This window comes from Balaenoptera physalus (assembly GCF_965194825.1).
Source record: "Balaenoptera physalus genome assembly, chromosome: 14".
Classification (NCBI taxonomy): Eukaryota; Metazoa; Chordata; class Mammalia; order Artiodactyla; family Balaenopteridae; genus Balaenoptera; species Balaenoptera physalus.
In genome coordinates this window covers 40792403-40815304 of record NC_138893.1, presented here as the reverse complement: position 1 = coordinate 40815304, position 22902 = coordinate 40792403, and the positions used below count along the sequence as shown (strand labels likewise).

Genomic DNA, 22902 nt, shown 5'->3' with positions numbered 1-22902 from the left:
AGAGTATTATTTGGCTCCAAATTCAGCTCTCCTGGAGAGAAGGAAGGAAGGAAATGAACACTTATTGTGCGGTTACACTAAACCTTAAGCACTTAACTTGGTGATTCATCAACACATCTAATCCTCCCAATAAAAGTGCTATCCCTGGGACTTCCCTGGTGGTCCAGTGGTAAAAATCTGCCTGACAATGCAGGGGATGTGGGTTCGATTGCTGGTCAGGGAACTAAGATCCCACATGCCACGGGGCAACCATGCCCGCATGCCACAACTACTGAGCTCATGCACCTCAACCAGAGAGTCCGCGTGCCACAAACTACAGAGCCCACGCGCTCTGGAACTGTGTGCTACAACGACAGAACCCATGCACCCTGAAGCCTGAGGGCCACAACTAAAGAAGAGAAAACCCACGCACCACAACTAGAGAGAACCCACATGCCACAAAAAAAGATCCTGCACGGCTCAACAAACATCCCATGTGCCATGACTAAGACCCAATGCAGCCAAAAATAAATTAAATAATAAATCTTTTTTGTATTAGTTATCTATTTTATACATATTAGTGTATATATGTCAATCCCAATCTCGCAATTCATCCCACCACCACCGCCCTGCCCACTTCCCCCGCTTAGTGTCCATATATTTGTTCTCTACACCTGTGCCTCTATTTCTACCTTGCAAACCAGTTCATCTGTACCATTTTTTTTAGATTCCACATATATGTATTAATATATGATATTTGTTTTTCTATTTCTGACTTACTTAACTCTGTATGATAGTCTCTAGGTCCATCCACGTCTCTACAAATGACCCAATTCCATTCCTCTGTATGGCTGAGTAATATTCCATTGTATATACATAACACAGCTTCTTTACCCATTCGTCTGTCGATGGGCATTTAGGTTGCTTCCATGACCTGCCTATTGTAAATAGTGCTACAATGAACACTGGGGTGCACATGTCTTCTTGAATTATGGTTTTCTCTGTGTATATGCCTGGTAGTGGGATTGCTGGGTCATACAGTAATTCTATTTTTAGTTTAGTTTTTTTTTTTTTTTTTTAATTTATTTATGGCTGTGTTGGGTCTTCGTTTCTGTGCAAGGGCTTTCTCTAGTTGCAGCAAGTGGGGGCCACTCTTCATCACGGTGCGTGGGCCTCTCATTATCGTGACCTCTCTTGTTGCGGAGCACAGGCTCCAGACGCGCAGGCTCAGTAATTGTGGCTCACGGGCCTAGTTGCTCCATGGCATGTGGGATCTTCCCAGACCAGGGCTTGAACCCGTGTCCCCTGCACTGGCAGGCAGATTCTCAACCGCTGCGCCACCAGGGAAGCCCTATTTTTAGCTTTTTAAGCAACCTCCATACTGTTCTCCATAGTAGCTGTATCAATGTACATTCCCACCAACAGTGCAAGAGGGTTCCCTTTCCCCCACACCCTCCCAGCATTTGTTGTTTGTAGATTTTCTGATGATGCACATTCTAAAGGGTGTAAGGTGATACCTCACTGTAGTTTTGATTTGCATTTCTCTAACAATTAGTGATGTTGAGCAGCTTTTCATGTGCTTCTTGGCCACCTGTATGTCCTCTTTGGAGAAACGTCTATTTAGGTCTTCTGCCCATTTTTGGATTGGGTTGTTTTTTTTTTTTAATATTGAGCTGCATGAGCTGTCTATATATTTTGGAGATAAATCCTTTGTCCATTGATTCGTTTGCAAATATTTTCTCCCATTCTGAGGATTTTCATCTTGTTTATAGTTTCCTCTGCTGTGCAAAAGCTTTTAAGTTTCATTAGGTCCCATTTGTTTATTTTCATTTCCATTACTCTAGGAGGTGGGTCAAAAAGATCTTGCTGTGACTTATGTCATAGAGTGTTCTTCCTATGTTTTCCTCTAAGAGTTTTATAGTGTCTGGCCTTACATTTAGGTCTTTAATCCATTTTGAGTTTATTTTTGTGTATGGTATTAGGGAGTGTTCTAATTTCATTCTTTTACATGCAGCTGCCCAGTTTTCCCAGCACCACTTATTGAAGAGACTGCCTTTCCTCCATTGTATATCCTTGTCTCCTTTGTCATAGATTAGTTGAACCCACAGGTGTGTGGGTTTATCTCTGGGATTTCTATCCTGTTCCATTGATCTATATTTAGGTTTTGTGCCAGTACCATACTGCCTTCATTACTGTAGCTTTGTAGTATAGTCTGAAGTCAGGGAGTCTGATTCCTGCAGCTCCGTTTTTTCCCCTTAAGATCGCTTTGGTTATTCAGGGTCTTTTGTGTCTCCATACAAATTTTAAGATTTTCTGTTCTAGTTGTGTAAGAAGTGCCATTGGTACTTTGATAGGGATTGCTCTGAATCTGTAGACTGCTTTGGGTAGTATAATCATTTTCACAGTATTGATTCTTCCTATCCAAGAACATGGTATATCTCTCCATCTGTTTGTGTCATCTTTGATTTCTTTCATCAGTGTCTTAGAGTTTTCTCACTGCAGGTCTTTTACCTTCTTAGGTAGGTTTATTCCTAGGTGTTTTATTCTTTTTGTTGCAATGGTAAACGGGATTGTTTCCTTAATTACCCTTTCTGATATTTCGTTGTTAGTGTATAGGAATGCAAGAGATTTCTGTGCATTAATTTTGTATCCTGCAACTTTACCAAATTCATTGATTAGCTTTAGTAGTTTTCTGGTGGCATCCTTAGGATTCTCTATGTATAGTATCATGTCATTTGCATACAGTGACAGTTTTACTTCTTCTTCAATTGCCATGGCTAGGATTTCCAAAACTATGTTGAATAGTAGTGGTGAGAGTGGACAACCTTGTCTTCTTCTTGATCATGGAGGAAATGCTTTCAGTTTTTCACCACTGAGAATGATCTTTGCTGTGGGTTTGTAGTATATGGTCTTTATTATGTTGAGGCAGGTTCCCTCTATGCCCACTTTCTGGAGAGTTTTTATTATAAATGGGTGATGAATTTTGTCAAAATCTTTTTCTGCATCTATCGAGATGATCATAATGGCTTTTCTTCTTCAGTTTGTTAATATGGTGTATCACATTGATTGATTTGCATATATTGAAGGATCCTTGCATCGCTGGGATAAATACCACTTGATCATGGTGTATGAGCCTTTCAATGTGTTGTTGGATTCTGTTTGCTAGTATTTTGTTGAGGATTTTTGCATCTATATTCATCAGTGATATTGGTCTGTAATTTTCTTTTTTTTGTAGTATCTTTGTCTGGTTTTGGTATCAGGGTGATGGTGGCCTCGTAGAATGAGTTTGGGAGTGTTCTTTCTCTGCAATTTTTTTGGAAGAGTTTGAGAAGGATGGGTGTTAGCCCTTCTCTAAATGTTTGATAGAATTCACCCATGAAGCCATCTGGTCCTGGACTTCTGTTTGTTGGAAGATTTTAATCACAGTTTCAATTTCATTACTTGTGATTGGTCTGTTCATATTTTCCCTTTCTTCCTGGTTCAGTCTTGGAAGCTTATACCTTTCTAAGAATTTGTCCATTTCTTCCAGGTTGTCCATTTTGTTGGCATAGAGTTGCTTGTAGTAGTCTCTTAGGATGCCTTGTATTTCTGCGGTGTCTGTTGTAACTTTTCCTTTTTCATTTCTAATTTTATTGATTTGAGTCCTCTCCCCCTTTTTCTTGATGAGTCTGGCTAAAGGTTTATCAATTTGTTTATCTTCTCAAAGAACCAGCTTTTAGTTTTATTGATCTTTGCTATTGTTTTCTTTGTTTCTATTTCATTTATTTCTGTTCCGATTTTTATGATTTCTTTCCGTCCACTAACTTTGGGTTTTGTTTGTTCTTCTTTCTCTAGTTCCTTTAGGTTTAAGGTTAGATTGTTTGGGACTTTTCATGTTTCTTGAGGTAGTTTTGTATTGCTATAAACTTCCCTCTTAGAACTGCTTTTGCTGCATCCCACAGGTTTTGGATCGTCGTGTTTTCCTTGTCATTTGTCTCTAGGTATTTTTTGATTTCCTCTGATTTCTTCAGTGATCTCTTGGTTATTTAGTAACATATTGTTTATGCTCCATATGTTTCTGTTTTTTATGTGTTTTTTCCCCTGTAATTGATTTCTAATCTCATAGCGCTGTGGTCGGAAAAGATGCTTGATATGATTTCAATTTTCTTAAATTTACCAAGGCTTGATTTTTGACCCAAGACATGATCTATCCTGGAGAATGTTCCGTGTGCACCTGAGAAGAAAGTGTAATCTGCTGTTTTCGGATGGAATGCCCTATCAATATCAATTAAATCTATCTGGCCTATTGTGTCATTTAAAGCTTGTGTTTCCTTATTAATTTTCTGTCTGGATGATCTGTCCATTGGTGTAAGTGAGGTGTTAAAGTCCCCCACTATTATTGTGTTACTGTCAATCTCCTCTTTTATAGCTGTTACCATTTGCCTTATGTATTGAGGTGTTCTTACGTTGGGTGCATATATATTTATAATTTTTATATCTTCTTCTTGGATTGTTCCCTTGATCATTATGTAGTGTCCTTCCTTGTCTCTTGTAACCTTCTTTATTTTAAAGTCTATTTTATCTGATACAAGTTTGGTACTCCAGCTTTCTTTTGATTTCCATTTGCATGGAATATCTTTTTCCATCCCCTTTCAGTCTGTATGTGTCCCTAGGTCTGAAGTGGGTCTCTTGTAGACAGCATATACATGGGTCTTGTTTTTGTACCCATTCAGTGAGCCCGTGTCTTTTGGTTGGAGCACTTAATCCATTCACATTTAAGGTAACTCTCAGTATATATGTTCCTATTACCTTTCTCTTAATTGTTTTGGGTTTGTTTTTGTAGGTCCTTTTCTTCTCTTGTGTTTCCCACTTAGAGAAGTTCCTTTAGCATTTGTTGTAGAGCTGGTTTGCTGGTGCTGAATTCCCTTAGCTTTCACTTGTCTAAAGCTTTTGATTTCTCCATCAAACCTAAATGAGATCCTTGCCAGGTAGAGTAATCTTGGTTGTAGGTTCTTCCCTTTCATCACTTTAAGTATATCATGCCACTCCCTTCTGGCTTGTAGAGTTCCTGCTGAGAAATCAGCTGTTAACCTTATGGGAGTTACCTTGTATGTTATTTGTTGTATTTCCCTTCTTGTTTTTAATAATTTTTCTTTGTCTTTAATTTTTGTCAATTTGATTATTATGTGTCTTGGCGTGTTTCTCCTTGGGTGTATCCTGCCTGGGACTCTCTGTGCTTCCTGGACTTGGGTGGCTATTTCCTTTCCTATGTTATGGAATTTTCGACTATAACCTCTTCAAATATTTTCTCAGGTTCTCTCTCTCTTCTCCTTCTGAGACCTGTATAATACAAATCTTGGTGCGTTTAATGTTCTCCCAATGGTCTCTTAAGCTGTCTTCATTCCTTTTCATTCTTTTTTCTTTATTCTCTTCCATGGCAGTGATTTCCACCATTCTGTCTTCCATGTCACTTATCTGTTCCTCTGCCTCAGTTATTCTGCTATTGATCCCTTCTAGGGTATTTTTCATTTCACTTATTATATTGTTCATCTCTGTTTGTTCTTTAATTCTTCTATGTGTTTGTTAAACATTTCTTGTATCTTCTCTATCTTTGCCTCCATTCTTTTTCCGAGGTCCTGGATAATCTTCACTATCATTATTCTGAATGTTTTTTCTGGAAGGTTGCCTATCTCCACTTCATTTAATTGTTTTTCTGGGGTTTTATCTTGTTTCTTCATCTGGTACATAGCCCTCTGCCTTTTCATCTTGTCTATCTTTCTGTGAATGTGGTTTTTGTTCCACTGGCTGCAGGATTGTAGTTCTTCTTGATTCTGCTGTCTGCCCTCTGGTGGATGAGGCTATCTAAGAGGCTTCTGCAAGCTTCCTGATGGGAGGGACTGGTGGTGGGTAGAGCTGGGTGTTGCTCTGGTGGACAGAGCTCAGTAAAACTTTAATCTGCCTGTCTGTTGATGGGTGGGGCTGAGTTCCCTCCCTGTTGGCTGTTCAGCCTGAGGCAACCAGCACTGGAGCCTACTGGCTCTTTGGTGGGCCTAACTGTGGAGTCTGGGAGGGCTCACACCAAGGAGTACTTCCCAGAACTTCTGCTGCCTGAGTCCTTGTCCCCATGGTGAGCCACAGCCGCCCCCACCTCTTCAGGAGACCCTCCAACACTAGCAGGTAGGTCTGGTTCAGTCTCCTGTGGGGTCACTGCTCCTTCCCCCTGGGTCCTGATGCACACACTACTTTGTGTGTGCCTTCCAAGAGTGGAGTCTCTGTTTATCCCAGTCCTGTCAACATCCTGCAATCAAATCCCACTAACCTTCAAAGTCTGATTCTCTGGGAATTCCTCCTCCTGTTTCCAGATCCCCAGGTTGGGAAACCTGATGTGAGGCTCAGAACCTTCACTCCAGTGGGTGGACTTCTGTGGTATAATTTTTCTCCAGTGTGTGAGTCACCCACCCAGCAGTTATGGGATTTGATTTAATTGTGATTGTGCCCCTCCTACTGTCTCATTGCAGCTTCTCCTTTGTCCTTGGATGTGAGGTATCCCTTTTGGTGAGTTCCAGTGTCTTCCTGTCAATGATCATTCAGCAGCCAGTTGTGATCAATAAATAAATCTTTAAAAAGAAAAAACAACAAACCCTATACCCATCTTACAGTTGAAGAAGCCAAGACTGAAAGAGGGTAATTTGATCACTCAAAGCTGATGAATGTCAGAGCTGAGGTTTGAACACAGGCCCCTCATCCTGCAAAGCTAATTCTTTTTCTACTAAACCACACTGTTGAGGGTCATTATACTCCATAGTAGCTTCTTTGCAGCAGTACCTTATTAATTTGCCAAGTTTACTAATGAGAGAAAGCAGGTAGTTTAGCAGACACTTAGAGGATACACAGTGCGGTCTTGAGGCACAAAATATGAAGACAGAGAAGGAAGATATTTAGAAGACACCCACCCCTGACACCCTAGCACTACATATCTCAAACTGCACACATATACTACATCTCCCCAACCTAACTTCATCTGACCCTTTATTTGCAGATGAACAAGAAGACCAGTTCTATACTGAAGGAGAATTCCAGAGCCTGTGCTTCTCTAAATGTGGTAAGAGAAAGGAGCAGAATGGGGTAAGGGTGGAGACTAGAAGGCAATGCCCCAAAGACTCAAAACTCCTTCCAGGGACAGAGCCACAAGGGGAAAATCAATATAAAGTATACCTGTGCTCCAGTTTTCAAGATTTCCTCTGCACAACCCAAGCCTCTACTTTCAGGGTATCATTGCCCTTACTCCCTAGGGGACTGCTCTCAACCAGTCTCTACTTACCAGTTTCTTAGAGAAACGCTCATCCTGGAGTGTAGGTTGTGGTCTTCCAACTGCTTTGCTAGTATACTCCCCTAAAATTGGGGGGAAAATATGTACTTTCCAAAGATGATGACTAGGGACTTCCCTGGTGGTGCAGTGGTTAAGAATCTGCCTGCCAATGCAGCTTCCCTGGTCTGGGAAGCTCCCACATGCTGCAGAGCAACTAAGCCCATGTGCCACAACTACTGAACCTGCACTCTAGAGCCCGCAAGCCACAGCTACTGAAGCCTGCCTGCCACAACTACTGAAGCCCACATGCCTAGAGCCTGTGCTCCGCAACAAGAGAAGCCACTGCAATGAGAAGCCCATGCACCACAACGAAGAGTAGCCCCTGCTTGCCACAACTAGAGAAAGCCTGCGTGCAGCAACGAAGACCCAATGCAGCCAAAAATAAATAAATTTTAGAAAAAAGAAAGAAAAACGAGGACTAAAAATTTAAGTTTTAAGTTTAAATAGATGTAAAGAATATAATTTCAGCATATGACAAATGTCTTCCCAACATATCGGATATATACTTTTAATTAAGATTGAGTTACAGGTTCAGATAGAGTTGTAAGAAATAATGCAGAGAAACTGTGTACTCTTTATCCAGTTCCCCACAAAGGTAACATACTACAAAAGTACAGTACAATATCAATACCAGGATATTGATATTCATACAGTCAAGACTCAGAACTTTTCCATCACAAGGATCTTTCATGTTGCCCTTTTCTAGCCACACCCACCTTCTGCCCACCACTTTTACCCTTTATATTCGTTTCCTAGGGCTGATATATAACAAAGTTCCACACACTGGGTGGCTTAAATAACAGAAATCTATTTTTTCACAATTCTGAAGGGCTAGAAGTCCAAGATCAAGGTTCATTCCTCCTGAGGAGAATGAGAAAGAATCTGTCCCATCCCTTTCTTTTGGCATTCCTCAACTTGTAGATCTCTTGCCTTCTCTCCTCATGGTTTTCTCCCTGTGTGTCTATCTCCAAATTTCCACTTTTTATAAGGAGTCATATTGGATCAAGGACCCACCCTACAGCAGTTTGCCCTCATCTTAACTCATTAATTTTAAGTGCAACACCCCTATTTCCAATTAAGGTCACATTCTGAGGACCTGGGAGTTAGGATTTCAACATATTAATTTACAGGGTGGTGGGACTTCCTTGGTTGTCCAGTGGGTAAGACTCCATGCTTCCAATGCAGGGGGCCCAGGTTCAATCCCTGGTTAGGGAACTAGATCCCGCATGCATGCCTCAACTAAGAGTCCACATGTCACAACTAAGAAGTCTGCATGCTCCAACTAAATGATCCCATGCTCCAATTAAATGATCTCACAGGCCGCAACGAAGATCTCACCTGCCACAACTAAGACACGGCGCAGCCTAAATAAGTAAATAAATAATTTAGAGGGTGGCAATTTAACCCATAACACACCCCTCCCCCACCTTCAACCTCTGGTACCCATTAATCTATTCTTCATTTCTATAATACTGCCATTCCAAGAATGTTATAGTATACAACCTTTAGGGATTAGCTTTTTTCACTTAATATATTTCTTTGGAGATTTAGCCAAGTACATTTACCTCATTATCTGTAGGGCTTTGGTTCCAGGACCCACACTGTTACCAAAATTTACAGATGCTCGAGCCCCTTATATAAAATGGCATAGTATCTGCATATAGCCTATGTACATCCTCCTATGAAATCACATTAAATATATATATCAACTTGGGAGAACTAAAATTTTTACTATGTTGTATCTTCTAATCCATGAACACTGTATGTTCTCCACTTATTTAAGTCTCGATTTCTTTCATCAGTGTTTTGAAATTTTCAGCACACTGATAAAGTGCTTTTTTGTACACCTAAGTAATTTTCTTTGAAGTGGTTTTAAATGGTATCATGTTTTAAATTTTGGTTTCTATATGTTCATTGTGAGTTTATAGAATGTGGTTGCTTTTTGTGTTGATTTTGTATCCTGTGACCTCAATGAACTCACATATTACTTCAATATGTTTCTAAGTAGCTTCCTTGGGATTTTCTATTCAAACAACTATGTCATTTGCAAATAGAAATAGTTTTATTTCTTTCCCATCTGTGGCTTTCATTCTTTTTCTTGCCTTGATGCAGTGGCTGATATTTCCAGTAATACGCTGAATAAGAGTGGTGAAAGTGGACATCATTTCCTTGTTCCTGATCTTAGGGAGAAGGCACTCAGTCTTTCACTGTTAAGTATGATATTACCTGTATGGTTTTTGTAGATGTTCTTTATCAAGTTGAGGTAGTTTCTCTCTATTCCTAATTTTGCTGAGAGTATTCATCATGAATGAGTGTTGGATTACTCAAATGCATTTTTTTCTACATCAACTGAGTATATGATTCTTCTTCTTTAACCTGCTAATATGGTGTATTATATTGACTGCTTTTTAAAATTTTGAACCAGCGTTGTATACCTGACTAAATTACACTTGGTCATGGTACACAAATCTTTTTATAATGGTTGGATTTGATTTGCTAATATTTTGTTAAGGGTTTTTTTACATCTTGGGTTCATGAGCGATGTTGGCCTGTAGTTTTGTTTCATTTTGTTTTGCTTTTTGTTTGGTTTGATTTGGATTGGACTGGTTTGGTACTGCCTTTGTATGGTTTTAGTATTAGGGGAACACTGGCTTCATAAAATGAGTAGAGAAGTATTCCTTTATCTTCTCTATTTTAGAAAGCATTATGTAAAATCAGTGTTAATTTTAATTTAAATATTAGAATTTTCTAGTAAAACAATCTGAGCCTGGATATTTCTTTTGTAGATATTTAATTGAGAATTCAATTCCTTTGATGATTATAAGGCTGTTCAGATTGTCAATTTTATCTTGGTTGAGTTTCAGTAGTTTGTGGTTTTCAAGGAATGGTTTATTTCTTCCAAACTGCTGAATTTAGTAATGTAAAACTGTTCATATTATTATTTTTCAATGAATGCAAGAAGTGATGTGATATCCCCTATTTCCTTCATGATATTGGTGACTTACATGTTTTTATTTTTGCCAGTCTTGCTAGAGGTTTATCAATTGATTTTTTCAAAGAACTAGCTCCTCCCCAATTGATTTTTTCTACTGTTTTCCTATTTTCAATTTAATTGATTTCTGCTCTTTATTACTTACTGCTTATCATTTTGTTCTTCTAGACTTGGGATGGGAATGTAGGTTATTGTTCTGAGACTTTTCTTCGTTTCTAATGTAAGCATTTAGTGCTACAAGTTTTCCTCATTACTGTAGCTGCATCCCAAAGATTTTGACATGTCAACTTTTTGCTTCCATTCAGTTGTTTTTTTAAGATTTCTCTCAAGACTGCCTCTTTGACACTTGAGTTATTTAGAAGCATATTGTTTAACTTCCACACATTTAAATATTTCCTGTTTTCTTACTATTATTGATTTCTAATTTGATTCCACTAAGGCCAGAGAATATACTTGTATGATTTCAATTATTTTTAAGTTTGTTGACATTTGTTTTATGGCCTAAGATAAGGTCCTTCTTGGTGATTTTTCCATGAACACTTGAAAAAAGATGTATTATGCTATTGTTCAGTAAAGCATTTTATATGTTTCTTAAATGCTATTGGTTGATTGTGTTGTACAGATCTTCTGTATCCTTGTTGATTTTCTATCAGTTGCTAATTCTATCAGTTGCTTGGAGGATGTGTAGTTCCTACTGTAATTGTGGATTTGTCTATTTCTACTTTGGGCTACCACTATTTGTCTCATGTATTTTGAGACACTGTTGTGTGGTACATACATACTCAGGATTGTAATGTCTTCCTGGTGGTTGATCCTTTCATCATAATGTTATGTTTCTAGTAATTTTCTTTGCTCTGGAGTCTACTTTATGAGATATTGATTTGGGTATGCCTACTCTATTTGATTAATGTTTGAAAGTAAAATGTTGGAATATTCAATCTACTTATATTATTGAATTTGAAGTGAGCTCTTGTAAGCATCTTATAGTGGAACCATGATTTTTTTTTTAAATCAACTGTCAATGTCTGCCTTTTGGTTAATATATTTAGGCTATGTATATTTAGTGTAATTATTGATATGTTAGTGCTTAAGTCTATCATTTTGTTGCTGTTGTTTTTGTCTGGTTTTTATTTCTGTTTTTCTTTTCTTGCCTTCCTTTGGAATACTTAAACATATTTTAGGATTCCATCTTTATTTATAATGTTTTTCAATGTATCTTTTTGTATAGTTTTCTTAGTCATTTCTCTGGGTATTACAAATATACATATGTAACTCATAACGTCTAATGATATCAATATTTTACCATTTTGAGTGAAATGTGGAAACCTCAGTTCAAGTCTTTTTACCTTCCTCACTATTAAATATCACTGTCTTGAGTATCAGATGGTGTTATAATTTTTGTTTCAATCATAAAATATGATGTATAAAACTCATGAAGAAAGGGATAATCTATTGTTTGTACTCTTATTTCTATTCTTTTCATTATCTCTTCTTCCTTCCTGATACTTCAAGATTTCTTCTTTTAACATTTCCACTCTGTTTTAAGAAACTGCTTTAGCCAGTTTATAAGGGTAGGTCTGTTAAGGAGAAATTTTTAGCTTACCTCCATCTGAGAAGGTTTTCCCCTTCATTCCTGAAAAGGATAGTTTTGCCAGATGTAGAATTCATGGTTTACAGGGTTTTTTTTTTTTTTCTTTCAACAGTTGAAAAACATTGTGCCACTTCCATCTAGCCTCCATGATTTCATATAGAAATCTTCCATAATTCAAATTAATGCTCCCCTATAGGTAATGAATCATTTCTCTTGGCTGCTTTCAAGATTATTTCTTTATCTTTAGTTTCAAAAGTTTAGTTATAATGTCTCAGTGAGAATTTCTCTAGGTTTATCAGGTTTTCAACTTCTTGAATTGTAGTTTTATGTTTTTCACCAAACTTGGGAAGTCTTCAGACATTATATCTTCAAATACCATCTCAGCTCTACTCTTTCTCCTATTCCTCTGAGACTCCAGTGATATAAGTATTGGATTATTGGATCATATCTCACAGATTTCTGAGACTCTTCATTTTTACTTCCATCTGTGTTTTCTCTGGTGTTCAGAATGGGAGATTTTTATTGTTCTGTCCTCAAGTTCACAGATTCTATCTTTTGTTATCTCCCCTCTACTACTGGGTCCATCCAACAAGTTTTCTATTATATTTTTTTAGTTCTATAAATTCCATTTGGTTCTTGTATATAACTTCTATTTCTTTGCTTAGATTTTATATATTTTAAAATTTGTTTCAAAAGGATTTATAATTGGTTATTGAATTATGTTTATGATGGCTGCTTTAAAATCCTTTAATTACTCCAATATCTTAATCCATCTCAGTGTTGGCATCGGTTGCTTGTCTTTGCTCATTCAAGTTGTAATTTTCCTTGTTCTTGGATGCATGGGTGAGTTGTTTTTTCTTGTATCCTATACATTTTGTTTATTATGTTAGGAGATTCTGGTCCTATTTAAATCTTTTATCTTAGCAGGAAGTCACACTATTTAGATTTAGGTTTAGCTCATGTGTCCTAACTTTTGTGGACTATGGTTACAATGATAGTTTAATTTTCAGAGACTTTGTGGTCTTATTTTGGTTTACTTGGTTTATCTGGTACTTCTGGGGCTCCACTGGGTCCTGCTGGTGCTGCCTGAGAGAGTAGAAGAGATTTCTCTAGCCTGGACTACCAAGGTTAGGAGAGGGGGCAGAATAATTTTAATCAGACAAATTATATAATCAGTATTGCATTTTTAAATTGCTTTTTTTCACTTAATATTATAATGTAAACATATGGCATTAAATTCTAAATCATGAGTAACATCATTATTCTTATGTTGTTTCAACCCTCAGACCATTCCAGAAGATAAAAGGTGGGGACATTAAAAAATTGGGGAGCTAATATTGGTATTCCTATCTCATTTTGATTTTTAAGATGTAATTGGTAAGTTAATCTTACCTTTTGTCTTTCTTGACCCCTTAACATTCCGGGATGGAGAGTTTAATGAAAATGATGGTTTCAAGGATAGGAGACAGTCCCCCTCTGCGGATATTAACCAGGTCTGGAATTTGAATAGTGGGTACCATTTCTCCTTTTCAAAGTGTTATAATGTGAGAGTTTATATTTTTAATTATGATTAACTAAATTTGACAACATATGAAAATTATGTGCAATGGGCATGAATCTCAGTCTATGAACTCAGGTGAACAAAAAGTAATAAAGAAAATGTGATATATTAAGTCTATCTAATATTATCTCCAGCCCCTCTTCCAATGGACTAGCTACATATATAAGCTCCATCAGTCTTGGACACCATCCCACAGACGTAAAGCAAAGGACACAGAGTTCCCACCTGACACCATGATACTGAGATGCCCCTTCACATGTTTCAGTCCTGACAAATCCATCATCCTATTTTGTAAGGTCCTTTCAGAGTCTGGACTTCTCCAGTGAGACCGTTTTTCCCCAAAGTAGCAGGGTATCACTTCCCACAGCTGTGAAAACCATAATTCCCCTCTCATTTTTCTAGACTCTGGAAATCTCTTGCTAGTTTTGTTAAGATCCTTTCATTTTTCTTCATGGACTATGCTGTAGAGCAGACTATGGGCTCAAACTCTGGCTCTGCCATATATGAGCCCAGTTTCCTTGGATAAAAGCCTCAACCTATCTGGGCTTCAGCTTCCTCACCCATAAAATGGGAACAGAAACAGAACCTTCCTCACAGAATGTTATGAGTATTAAGTGAGCCAATATTTCTAAAAGCCCCCAGATTGGGACCTGGCATCTCATCCTTCTCTTTACCATCATCGTCATCACCATCTTCCTACTTGTTTCTCTCCAGGGCACTCCCTTTCTTCCCCACCAGGAGGCCTACCATAAGCTCCTCCATGGGCTGAGGATTTTGAAAACCAAAGTCAGGAAGTGATGAGTCTTGCAGGCTGTTTGCCCTTTGCACAGCCAAACCTCCTCTAAGTCAGGAAATTAGAGCCTGCTTCCCATATGGGAAGTGGAAAGAGAAAATTATGAATCATTATCAACAAAGATCACCCTGCCAATTGTGGTGGTGGTTTTATGACTGTATATATTTGTCAAATTTCATCGAATGGTGCACTTTAAATTGGTGAAATTTATTGTATGCAAATTCTACTTCAATAAAACTGACCAAAAAATTACCCTGCTACATGAATAACACTATATTCAAAGAAATTATTTTGGGGGAAAAATACCTTGGATATGGATTTTTATATGGGGGAAATTACTATTCTAGGCTGTCTTAACACTTCCAATGTCTCCACCATGAGATGAAATCAAAGTTTTAGCCATAAATAACCCAGTTTGGGTTTTGGTTGGGGTTGTGGAGGTGCAAGGTGGTAGTTGCTTTTATATGTATTCAGCAAAGGAGGGCAGAAAACAGTCTTCAGCCCCTAAAAATTTGTTTTTATAGCCTGGGATCATGACAAAGTAAGAATCACAACTTCCGTGTGCAGAGCCCTAAATTAGGGCTAGAGACACACCTTCACACATTGTCTAATTTGATCAATTCTATGGCCCAATATGTGAGTAAGGCAGGTCTTGACTACACTTGACAGAGGAGATGCTCGTATCCAGAGAGAGGAGGTCACTTGTCCAAGGTCACACAGATGGAAAGTCCCATAGTCAGACCCTGAGTCCTGGTATTTTGTGGCCAAATACAATGTTCTTTTTACTACATAACTAGACACAGTGATCATATTTTCAGGCTCTGGAATTGGCCACATTTGCCTCCAGGGTCGATTAGTGTAAATTCCTATGATAAAATAGGATTCTGCTGGTCCAAGTCTAGAGCCTCGTGTTGGCATCCCACAGCGAATGCCATATTGTTATCACACTGGCTTCACAGGAACAGATGGGAAGAAAATGCAGAATGTTCTGCCTCCTGCTCCTGTTGTCCTGATCCACATTAACTGTGGTGCAGCAAAGGGAAAATGAAAAGGTAGCAGTTTGCCTCTAAAGCATCAAATTTCCATCTGGTCTTAAGGAAATTATTATTTAACCATTGCCATGTAGGATTTGAGGCCACTCCAGAGTTTTAGTTCTGCTGTGAGGAGTTGGACAGTTTCAGAAGCACATTTTACCACCTCTTTGTTTCCTGAAAGCAAAGGGCTCGCTTTCTGAAATTAGACAACTGATTGATATGCCCCATGCACCGGGGAGACAGCAAGAATCTCCTGGAATCTCAAGAAAGAAAAGGAGGACAATTAAATGGTGATGGAGGAGATTTTCATCTGCTGGAGTGATCCAATTTATTTCTGCAAAGAGGAAGCTGAAGAAACCTGGGGACAGTCAAGTTTAATCATTGAGTGTTAGAGACAATCTCCAGGGGAGACAATGGAACTTACTGTGTCTCAGAATTCTGCAACCTCCTTGTATTAGTTTACTAGAGCTGCCATAACAATGTACCACACAGACTAGGTGGCTTAAACAACAAAAAAATGTATTTTCTCATGATTCTGGAGGCTAGAAGTCCAAGCTCAAGGTGTCAGCAGGGCTGGTTTCTTCTGAGGCCTCTCTCTTAGTTTTGTAGATGGCCTATGTCTTCCTCAGGGTCTTCTCTCTATGCTTGTCTGTGTCCAAATTTTCTCTTCTCATAAGGACACGAGTCATATTGCATTAGGGCCACCCTACCGACCTCATTTTAACTTAATTTGCTGTTTAAAAACCCCATCTCCAAATACAGTCACATATGAGGTACTGGGAATTAGGTCTGCAATGGATGAGTTTGGGGGGTGAGATACAATTCAGCCTGTAACATTCCTTACTGTGTTATCTCTTGTGCTGAGACTTGTTGCTCTCAGATCTATTTCCAACCTTTGCTCAGTAGTGCAGAAAACGACATTTCCCAGGCTCCCTTGACAAATGGCTCTGGGTAAGAAGAAGGCATTGGGGGAATACTGAATAGCAGGGGAGGGAAGGAGCCAGCACAGTTCTCCCTCTGCCTCAAGCAGCCTCTTTGACAGTGGATGACTTTCCTCCATTATCCCAGAACCTGGTAGAAAGCTCCTCCTTCAAGATTCCCATTGCTGCTGGGCAGTCTTCACCACAGCTGTAGCTCCTGTCATACAGTCCCTGGCTTCTGGCTCTGGTAACTCCATTTCCTTCCTTCATCCTCCCATTCCCAAGGACGGAAGTAGATTTCTGCAGTTTCTAATCTCCATGGTGCTTCCACACCCTCTGTTTGGCTTCTCAGCTCTTCCATCATCTGGCCAACCAATTCCCTGCATTAACTCTTCACTGTTAGAACATCTTTTGTTTCCCTACTATACTGAATGTTACATCTCCAATCTCAGAAAGATAATTCTAGCAGAAGGCAAGCAATAGAATCTAGAATCTTAGAATACAAAGGAGTGCCTACTATGTGACAATAAAGTAGAAAACAAGAACCATGTATTCTACTTATAGAGTTTCTTTCTAGGTAAAGAGATGGACAATAATAAAGGACTCACAAACAGCAAAACTATGTGACCCCCTCCCACCAGATACAAAGCCAGCAGTCAACTGCCACTGAATAGCTTAATCTTCAGGGTTCCTCACCTTCATGGGCTCTTCTAAGGCCCTGGGAGAAACCCTAGCTATGTGTTTATATGGTCATAATTTTTGGAGAAATTTTGAAAGAAACATATTTTGTATTATTTTTCTTAAAGAGGATTTCTAAATTTGCATATACATGAAGCCCAGAAAAATCTCCATCTGCCTCTACTGCAATTATTTCAGAATAGGCAGTCAGAGGTTCAGCCCTTACAGAAGCAGATATTGGCATTTGAGTAAAGACCTTAATCTGTTCTCCAGATTCTTGAGTTCTGGATACTCTGATCATGGATTAGAAGCTGCTCCTGGTTATACTCATCCTTATTCCTCAACATTATACTGAGGAAGCAGTATGCAGTTAAGTACATACTCTAGGGTCAGACAGCCTCAATTATATTCCCAGCTCCTCCTCTTATTATTGCACGACTTAGAGCCTCAGATTTCTCATATATTAAATGGACATAATATTAGCCCTTAACTCATAGGTTTGTTTTGAGGATTTAATGAGGTGATCTAGAACCCTTTATGTAGTTAAGTGCTACATAAATGTTAGCCACTGTTAATATTGCTATTATAGATTTGACCTCAGACTTCCTGTGTCTTAGTTCCTATCTCCATGTTTCTTTGCCTGGACTTACTCAGCTCCCCACTTTGAACACTTTACTGTCTCCAAATGGTAAACTGATATATCACTTCTGTTGGCTCTGTCCTAGCCCCAGCCTTTGGTGTGGAACCTGAGCTTAGAAGTCAGACTCCCTAGGAATGGACATTGACAACTTCTTTCCAGCCCACCAGTGCAGAGGCTCCAGAGTTGTCTCAAGCATTCTGTTGGACCTCCCCAGCCATGTGCAGCACTGTCCCCACAAGGTAGCAGGTAGACCTTTTGTGTAACCTTTTGTGTCCGTAAACAGCTTCTTGTGTCAAAACAGAAAAAGACAAAACTAGCCAAGCAGGCACAGTTATTACCAGAACTCCCTCCTACTTCCTGTGAACTGTCTTTGTCTATTCCATACCAGACCTCCAGAGCTCCTGTGACACCTGATAATCAGAGCTCCCATCAGAGACATCTTCCCTTAAGTTCCCCCTTTATACTTTCCACTACTACACCCCTAACTCCTGCCAAAATTCTCAATTATTCCTGGTCTGTCTTTATTACTGTTACCATGAGGAAAGAGAATTGATATAAATAAGATGGAAATTAATGACAGCTGCATTTGCATTTTCATGAAGGTTTTTTCCTTTAAATAAGCACATTATGTAATAGTTAAGATCTATAGAAAGGAATAAGGAATAATATAGTGAAGACTTAGACAACAGCATGCAGTTTAAGACATAAAATATTACCAACTAAAGCCTCCGATGTACTCCTTCCCTATTACATTACCCTCCATCCTCCCAGCAGTAACCACCATTCTGAATTTGCTGTTCCTCACTCCCTCGTACTTCTTTATAGTTTTCCAGTATACAGACAGATACGTATTCTTAGAGCAAGTTAGAGAACATATATAATATTTCTATAAAGGGTAAAACACATCTAGCTTTTTTTTTTAACCAAATAGATCTGTGGTTTGCTCAATACGGGAAATATGGAAGATATCAGGAGGGAAGGCCAAATATCCATTGAGTGCTTCATTTAGGATATTGTAATTTTCAGTTCTAAAGTTTCACTTGGTTATATTTTTATAGTTTCATTTTTATATCAATTTCCTATCTTTTCAATAGTATGACTACATTTTCTTTTAAATTTTTGAACATATTTACAATAACTTCTTTAAAGTGCTTGTCTGTTAATTTCAAACTCACGATCATCTTATGTCTTTTTCTATTGATTGCTTTTTCTCTCGATTATGGATCACATTCTCCTATCTCCTACTTTACATTTCCTGCATATTCAATAATATTTTTAGCATACTGGATATGGTACATGATATGTGGTTGACTCTGGGTTCTGGCATATTCTCCTGACAAGTGTTGTTACAGAAGACCAACATAAAAAATGGCTGGCATTTTTATCTTGTGGAAGCCTGATTTTACCCTTTATTTTGTTGTATCTGTTTGAATTTGGCCCTTGATTCTAAGGCAAATCCCTTAGACCAGAGATATGGTGGGATTTCAATGGAAAGCTCAAGGTGTTTAGCAAGACCCACTAACTTGGAAGGACTAAAACTCTTAATTCTGTCTCCTCTTTACTATGTAGAAATTGAAATCTCTGCTTAAATCTTTCAACCTTCCAGCTATTGCTTTCTGTTGAGCCTCTTAGAATCTCCCCTGTGTATATGCAATTTAGGGTTAGCCAAGGATTCAAGGAGGGTTTATAGGCATATTTGGGGTCTCTCCATTCTGAAAAAACTCCCTCACTTTCCATCTTCTCTGGCAGCTTTGAATTCTGCCCTGTATCATGTCAAGTCAGTAACACTGTGTCTTTCTGGCTCGGTTCTAGTCATCTCATCACATGTAGACTAGGTGACCCAAATGAGAAAACCATATAAACTTGTATTTCATCCAGGGCAGTTTCCTTCTTTCAAGTATTAAATACCCTCCAGTTTCTGCCTGCTTTGGGTCACTCTCTCCAGTGTCTTAAGCTGTCTTTTGTTCTATATTTTGTCCAGAGTTTATGATTATTGTCAGTGGAAGCATTAGTTGATACAAGATACTCTGCCATCATTGAATTGGATTGGAAGTGACATTTTTACCAATTAAAAATATGTTCGAAAGGATCAAATAATTACTTCTCTCTTTTTCTCACCTAAGGCATTACGGATATGTCAGACCAGCTGTTCAAGGAAAAACAGTTGTTTCAATAATCTGGAAACAGTGTCACAGAAATACAGTTTGCATTTTCCTGGTAAGTGAGTACTGCCTTGCAGGAGATAATATGCCTCAGGCATTTCTTACATCATCAGTCAAAAGTTCCATAACCAAAACATCAATTCTGATAGGTTATTTCATAGACCTACCTTATCTTCCACCCAAAGTTTATGGTCACCATAGGACATTTGTCCTAAGTAAAATATCCAGCACAATTCCACTCAGAAGCTTCTAATTTCTCAAGTAAGTATAGTTTTGCAGTAGGCAGGAGAATTCCTATTTCCCATAGTTATGAAAATAAAGTGCGATGAGCTCCAATTTACTTTTCACAGGCACCTGGATTTTCCTGACAGGGTCAGCAGTTAGAAAAACATTTATAGAACTTTCCAGGAATCTGACCTAACGTCCCCAGTCTATCCATCACCCTGACCTAACACAGATTCAAACTGTGAAAACCCAGTATATAATCGAGATGAAAGCAGAACTGCTCTGTCTGAAGTAAATTAGGCTCCGAGAACCTTGTCAACTGACGCTCATGCCCCAGTGATAGAGGCTTTTGAGTTCCATTTCAGTGAACTTATAGGCCTCTGGAGAGTATGGTTTGCAAACTGTTCCTTTAGACCCTGGGTCAGCAAACCTTCTCTGTAAAGGGCCAGAGAGTAAATATTTAGGCTCTGCAACCCATACAGTCTCCATCACAAATACTCAAATTTGCCATCGTAATACAAAAGCAGCCACCATGGACAATCGGTAATGAATGAATATGACTGTGTTTCAATAAATCTTTATTTATAAAAACAGGTGGTAGACCGAATTTGGCCCACAGGCAGTAGATCACCCATCCCTGCTTTAGCTGAGAGGGGAAGGGATCCTGAGAAAGCCAGGGCAAGTCCTAGGAGCCAGCACATGCTCTTTTTGAAGATCTGAAGGGTTAGGCACTTATCCTTTCCTTATTTTATCATTGCTGATGTCATTGGTTACACTTTGCATCGACAGTCTATGAAGTAAATAGCCATTGACATTCTCAGCATCTTTGAAGTGTCCTTTTTTATCTGTAGAAAATGTTTACTAAAATTAAAAAAAGAGAGGGCACAGCCATGATGATTGGTAAGCACCACCATTACTAGCTGTGCAAACCTGGGCAATTTTCTTCCTCTCTCTGAGCCCCCTTTCATCATCTGTAAAATGGGAATCATAATAGCTACTTTATGGGGTTGTCATGAGGGTTAAAGAACTTCAGAGTAAGTGCTGAATAAGTGGCAGGTCCTTTTCTCTTTTTATTAGACACAGAGGGCAAGGATGGATTTCTTCTGAAAAGTGGAATCAAAGGAACAAAATTTAAAAATCCAACTTGCCTAGAAAATTAGTCCAGCAATTCCTCCTGAAATGTATTATTTTAAAGAAGTCCAAGTCTTTCTCTTCCAATGGAATATGCAACAGGTTCAGCCTGATACAGTGGGAAAAACCTCAAAATTAGGAAAAGGTCCAAGTGACCCAGGTTCTTGTTCTAGCTCTGCCGTAGAGTGTTGTGTAAGTCACTTCTCTTTATTATCAATTTCCTTAATTTTCTCAATTGTCAAAACGACAGTGGCTGAACAAGATCGGGGGTTTCCAAACTGTCAGAAAACCATCATCAGAGGTTCTTGAATCCACGCAAGCATCAGGTCTTATCTGAATAAAATGCTCACATGCAGAGGTAGAAAAAAACAACGTTAAAAGTGGTCCTAGAATTCAAAGTGCGAGCACCACTGGGTTGGATGATTCCTCAGGTGCCTGCCAGTTCTAACTGCCCATGTCTCAGTGAAGCTGTGCAGTTCTATTATCTCCATGCACATCACATAAATGGAATTGCCAGTATGGCATCGTTATTCAGGAGGCATTTTATTAGTCACACTGAGTTCACACTGTGAATGCAGACTAGGGATATGGACTCTCTTTGGCTGTTTGAAAATCAATTGAAGCCCAGTTCCACCATAGGGGGGCATGGTAGCAATGTACACAATGCATCTTCCCTCTCTGAAGACGTCACAGTGCCCAGTGACAAGGAAAACGTTACTACGATGGAGAAACGGATTTGAGACAGGACCTCAAGAGTGGCTAAAGTTAAGCAATTTCATTCAGCAAGTGCACAGCTGCTGCTCTAGAACTAGAAGTAAATTATGGGAGATGTAATTTGTTTTTGCCTGCTCAGCGTCCTTTCCCATGCTTGCTGTAGTACTTCAGTTTTCCTTGGAAGGGAAGGGACTTGATTTCAAGTCTTACTATAAAACTGTAAGCAAGATAGTGTTGTCTTAGCATCAAGATGAACAAATACTTCAATCAAACAAAACAGAGTTTAGAAGCAGACCCAAACATATATGGATAACTGAGGTTTTGACAAAGATGCAAAGGCAATTCAATGGACAAAGTATAATATTTGCAACAAATAGTAAGGAAACAACTGGAAATCTATACCTCCACACCATATACAAAAATTAACTCAATATACTTGTGGGACCTAAAACAATAAACTTTATAAAATGAACTATACAACTTCTAGAAGAAACCGTATGAGAAAGCCTTAGTGACTTTGGGTTAAGAAAAGAGCTTTTAGATAAAACATCAAAAGCACAATCCATAAAAGAAAAAAAACGATAAATTGGACTTCAACAAGGCTTTAAACTTCTGCTCTTTAAAGACACAGTTAAGAGAAAGAAAAGAAAAGCCACAAAATGGGAGAAAATATTTGCAAATTATACTTCTGAAAAGGGACTTATATCTGGAATAAATAATTCTTAAAAGTCAATAATAAGAAAAACAAACCAGTTTTAAAAATGAGCAAAAGATTTGAACAGATACTTCACTAAAGAAGATACACCAGGTAGGGGCAAGATGGCGGAAGAGTAAGAGGCGGAGATCACCTTCCTTCCCACAGATACAGTAGAAATACATCTACACGTGGAACTGCTCCTACAGAACACCCACTGAACGCTGGCAGAAGACGTCAGACCTCCCAAAAGGCAAGAAACTCCCCACGTACTTGGGTAGGGCAAAAGAAAAAAGAAATAACAGAGACAAAAGTATAGGGACGGGACCTGCACCAGTGGGAGGGAGCTGTGAAGGAGGAAAGGTTTCCACGCACTAGGAAGCCCCTTCGCAGGCGGAGACTGCGGGTGGCGGAGGGGGGAAGCTTCGGAGCCACGGAGG

General features: G+C 38.8%; 2 long non-coding RNA genes across 2 annotated transcripts in view; one reads left to right on the top strand and one right to left on the bottom strand.

Annotated features, from left to right (window-relative positions):
• The window catches only part of LOC309642191, a 378428-nt gene that overhangs the window by 309920 nt on the left and 45606 nt on the right, over positions 1-22902 (bottom strand). The gene's annotated exons all lie outside the window — the stretch shown is intronic.
• LOC309642188 overlaps positions 1-22902 on the top strand; it is a 376450-nt gene that overhangs the window by 332084 nt on the left and 21464 nt on the right. Inside the window, exon 2 of the long non-coding RNA XR_014253033.1 lies at positions 7623-22576. This is a non-coding gene — a long non-coding RNA (uncharacterized lncRNA). The remainder of the gene's footprint in view (positions 1-7622; positions 22577-22902) is intronic.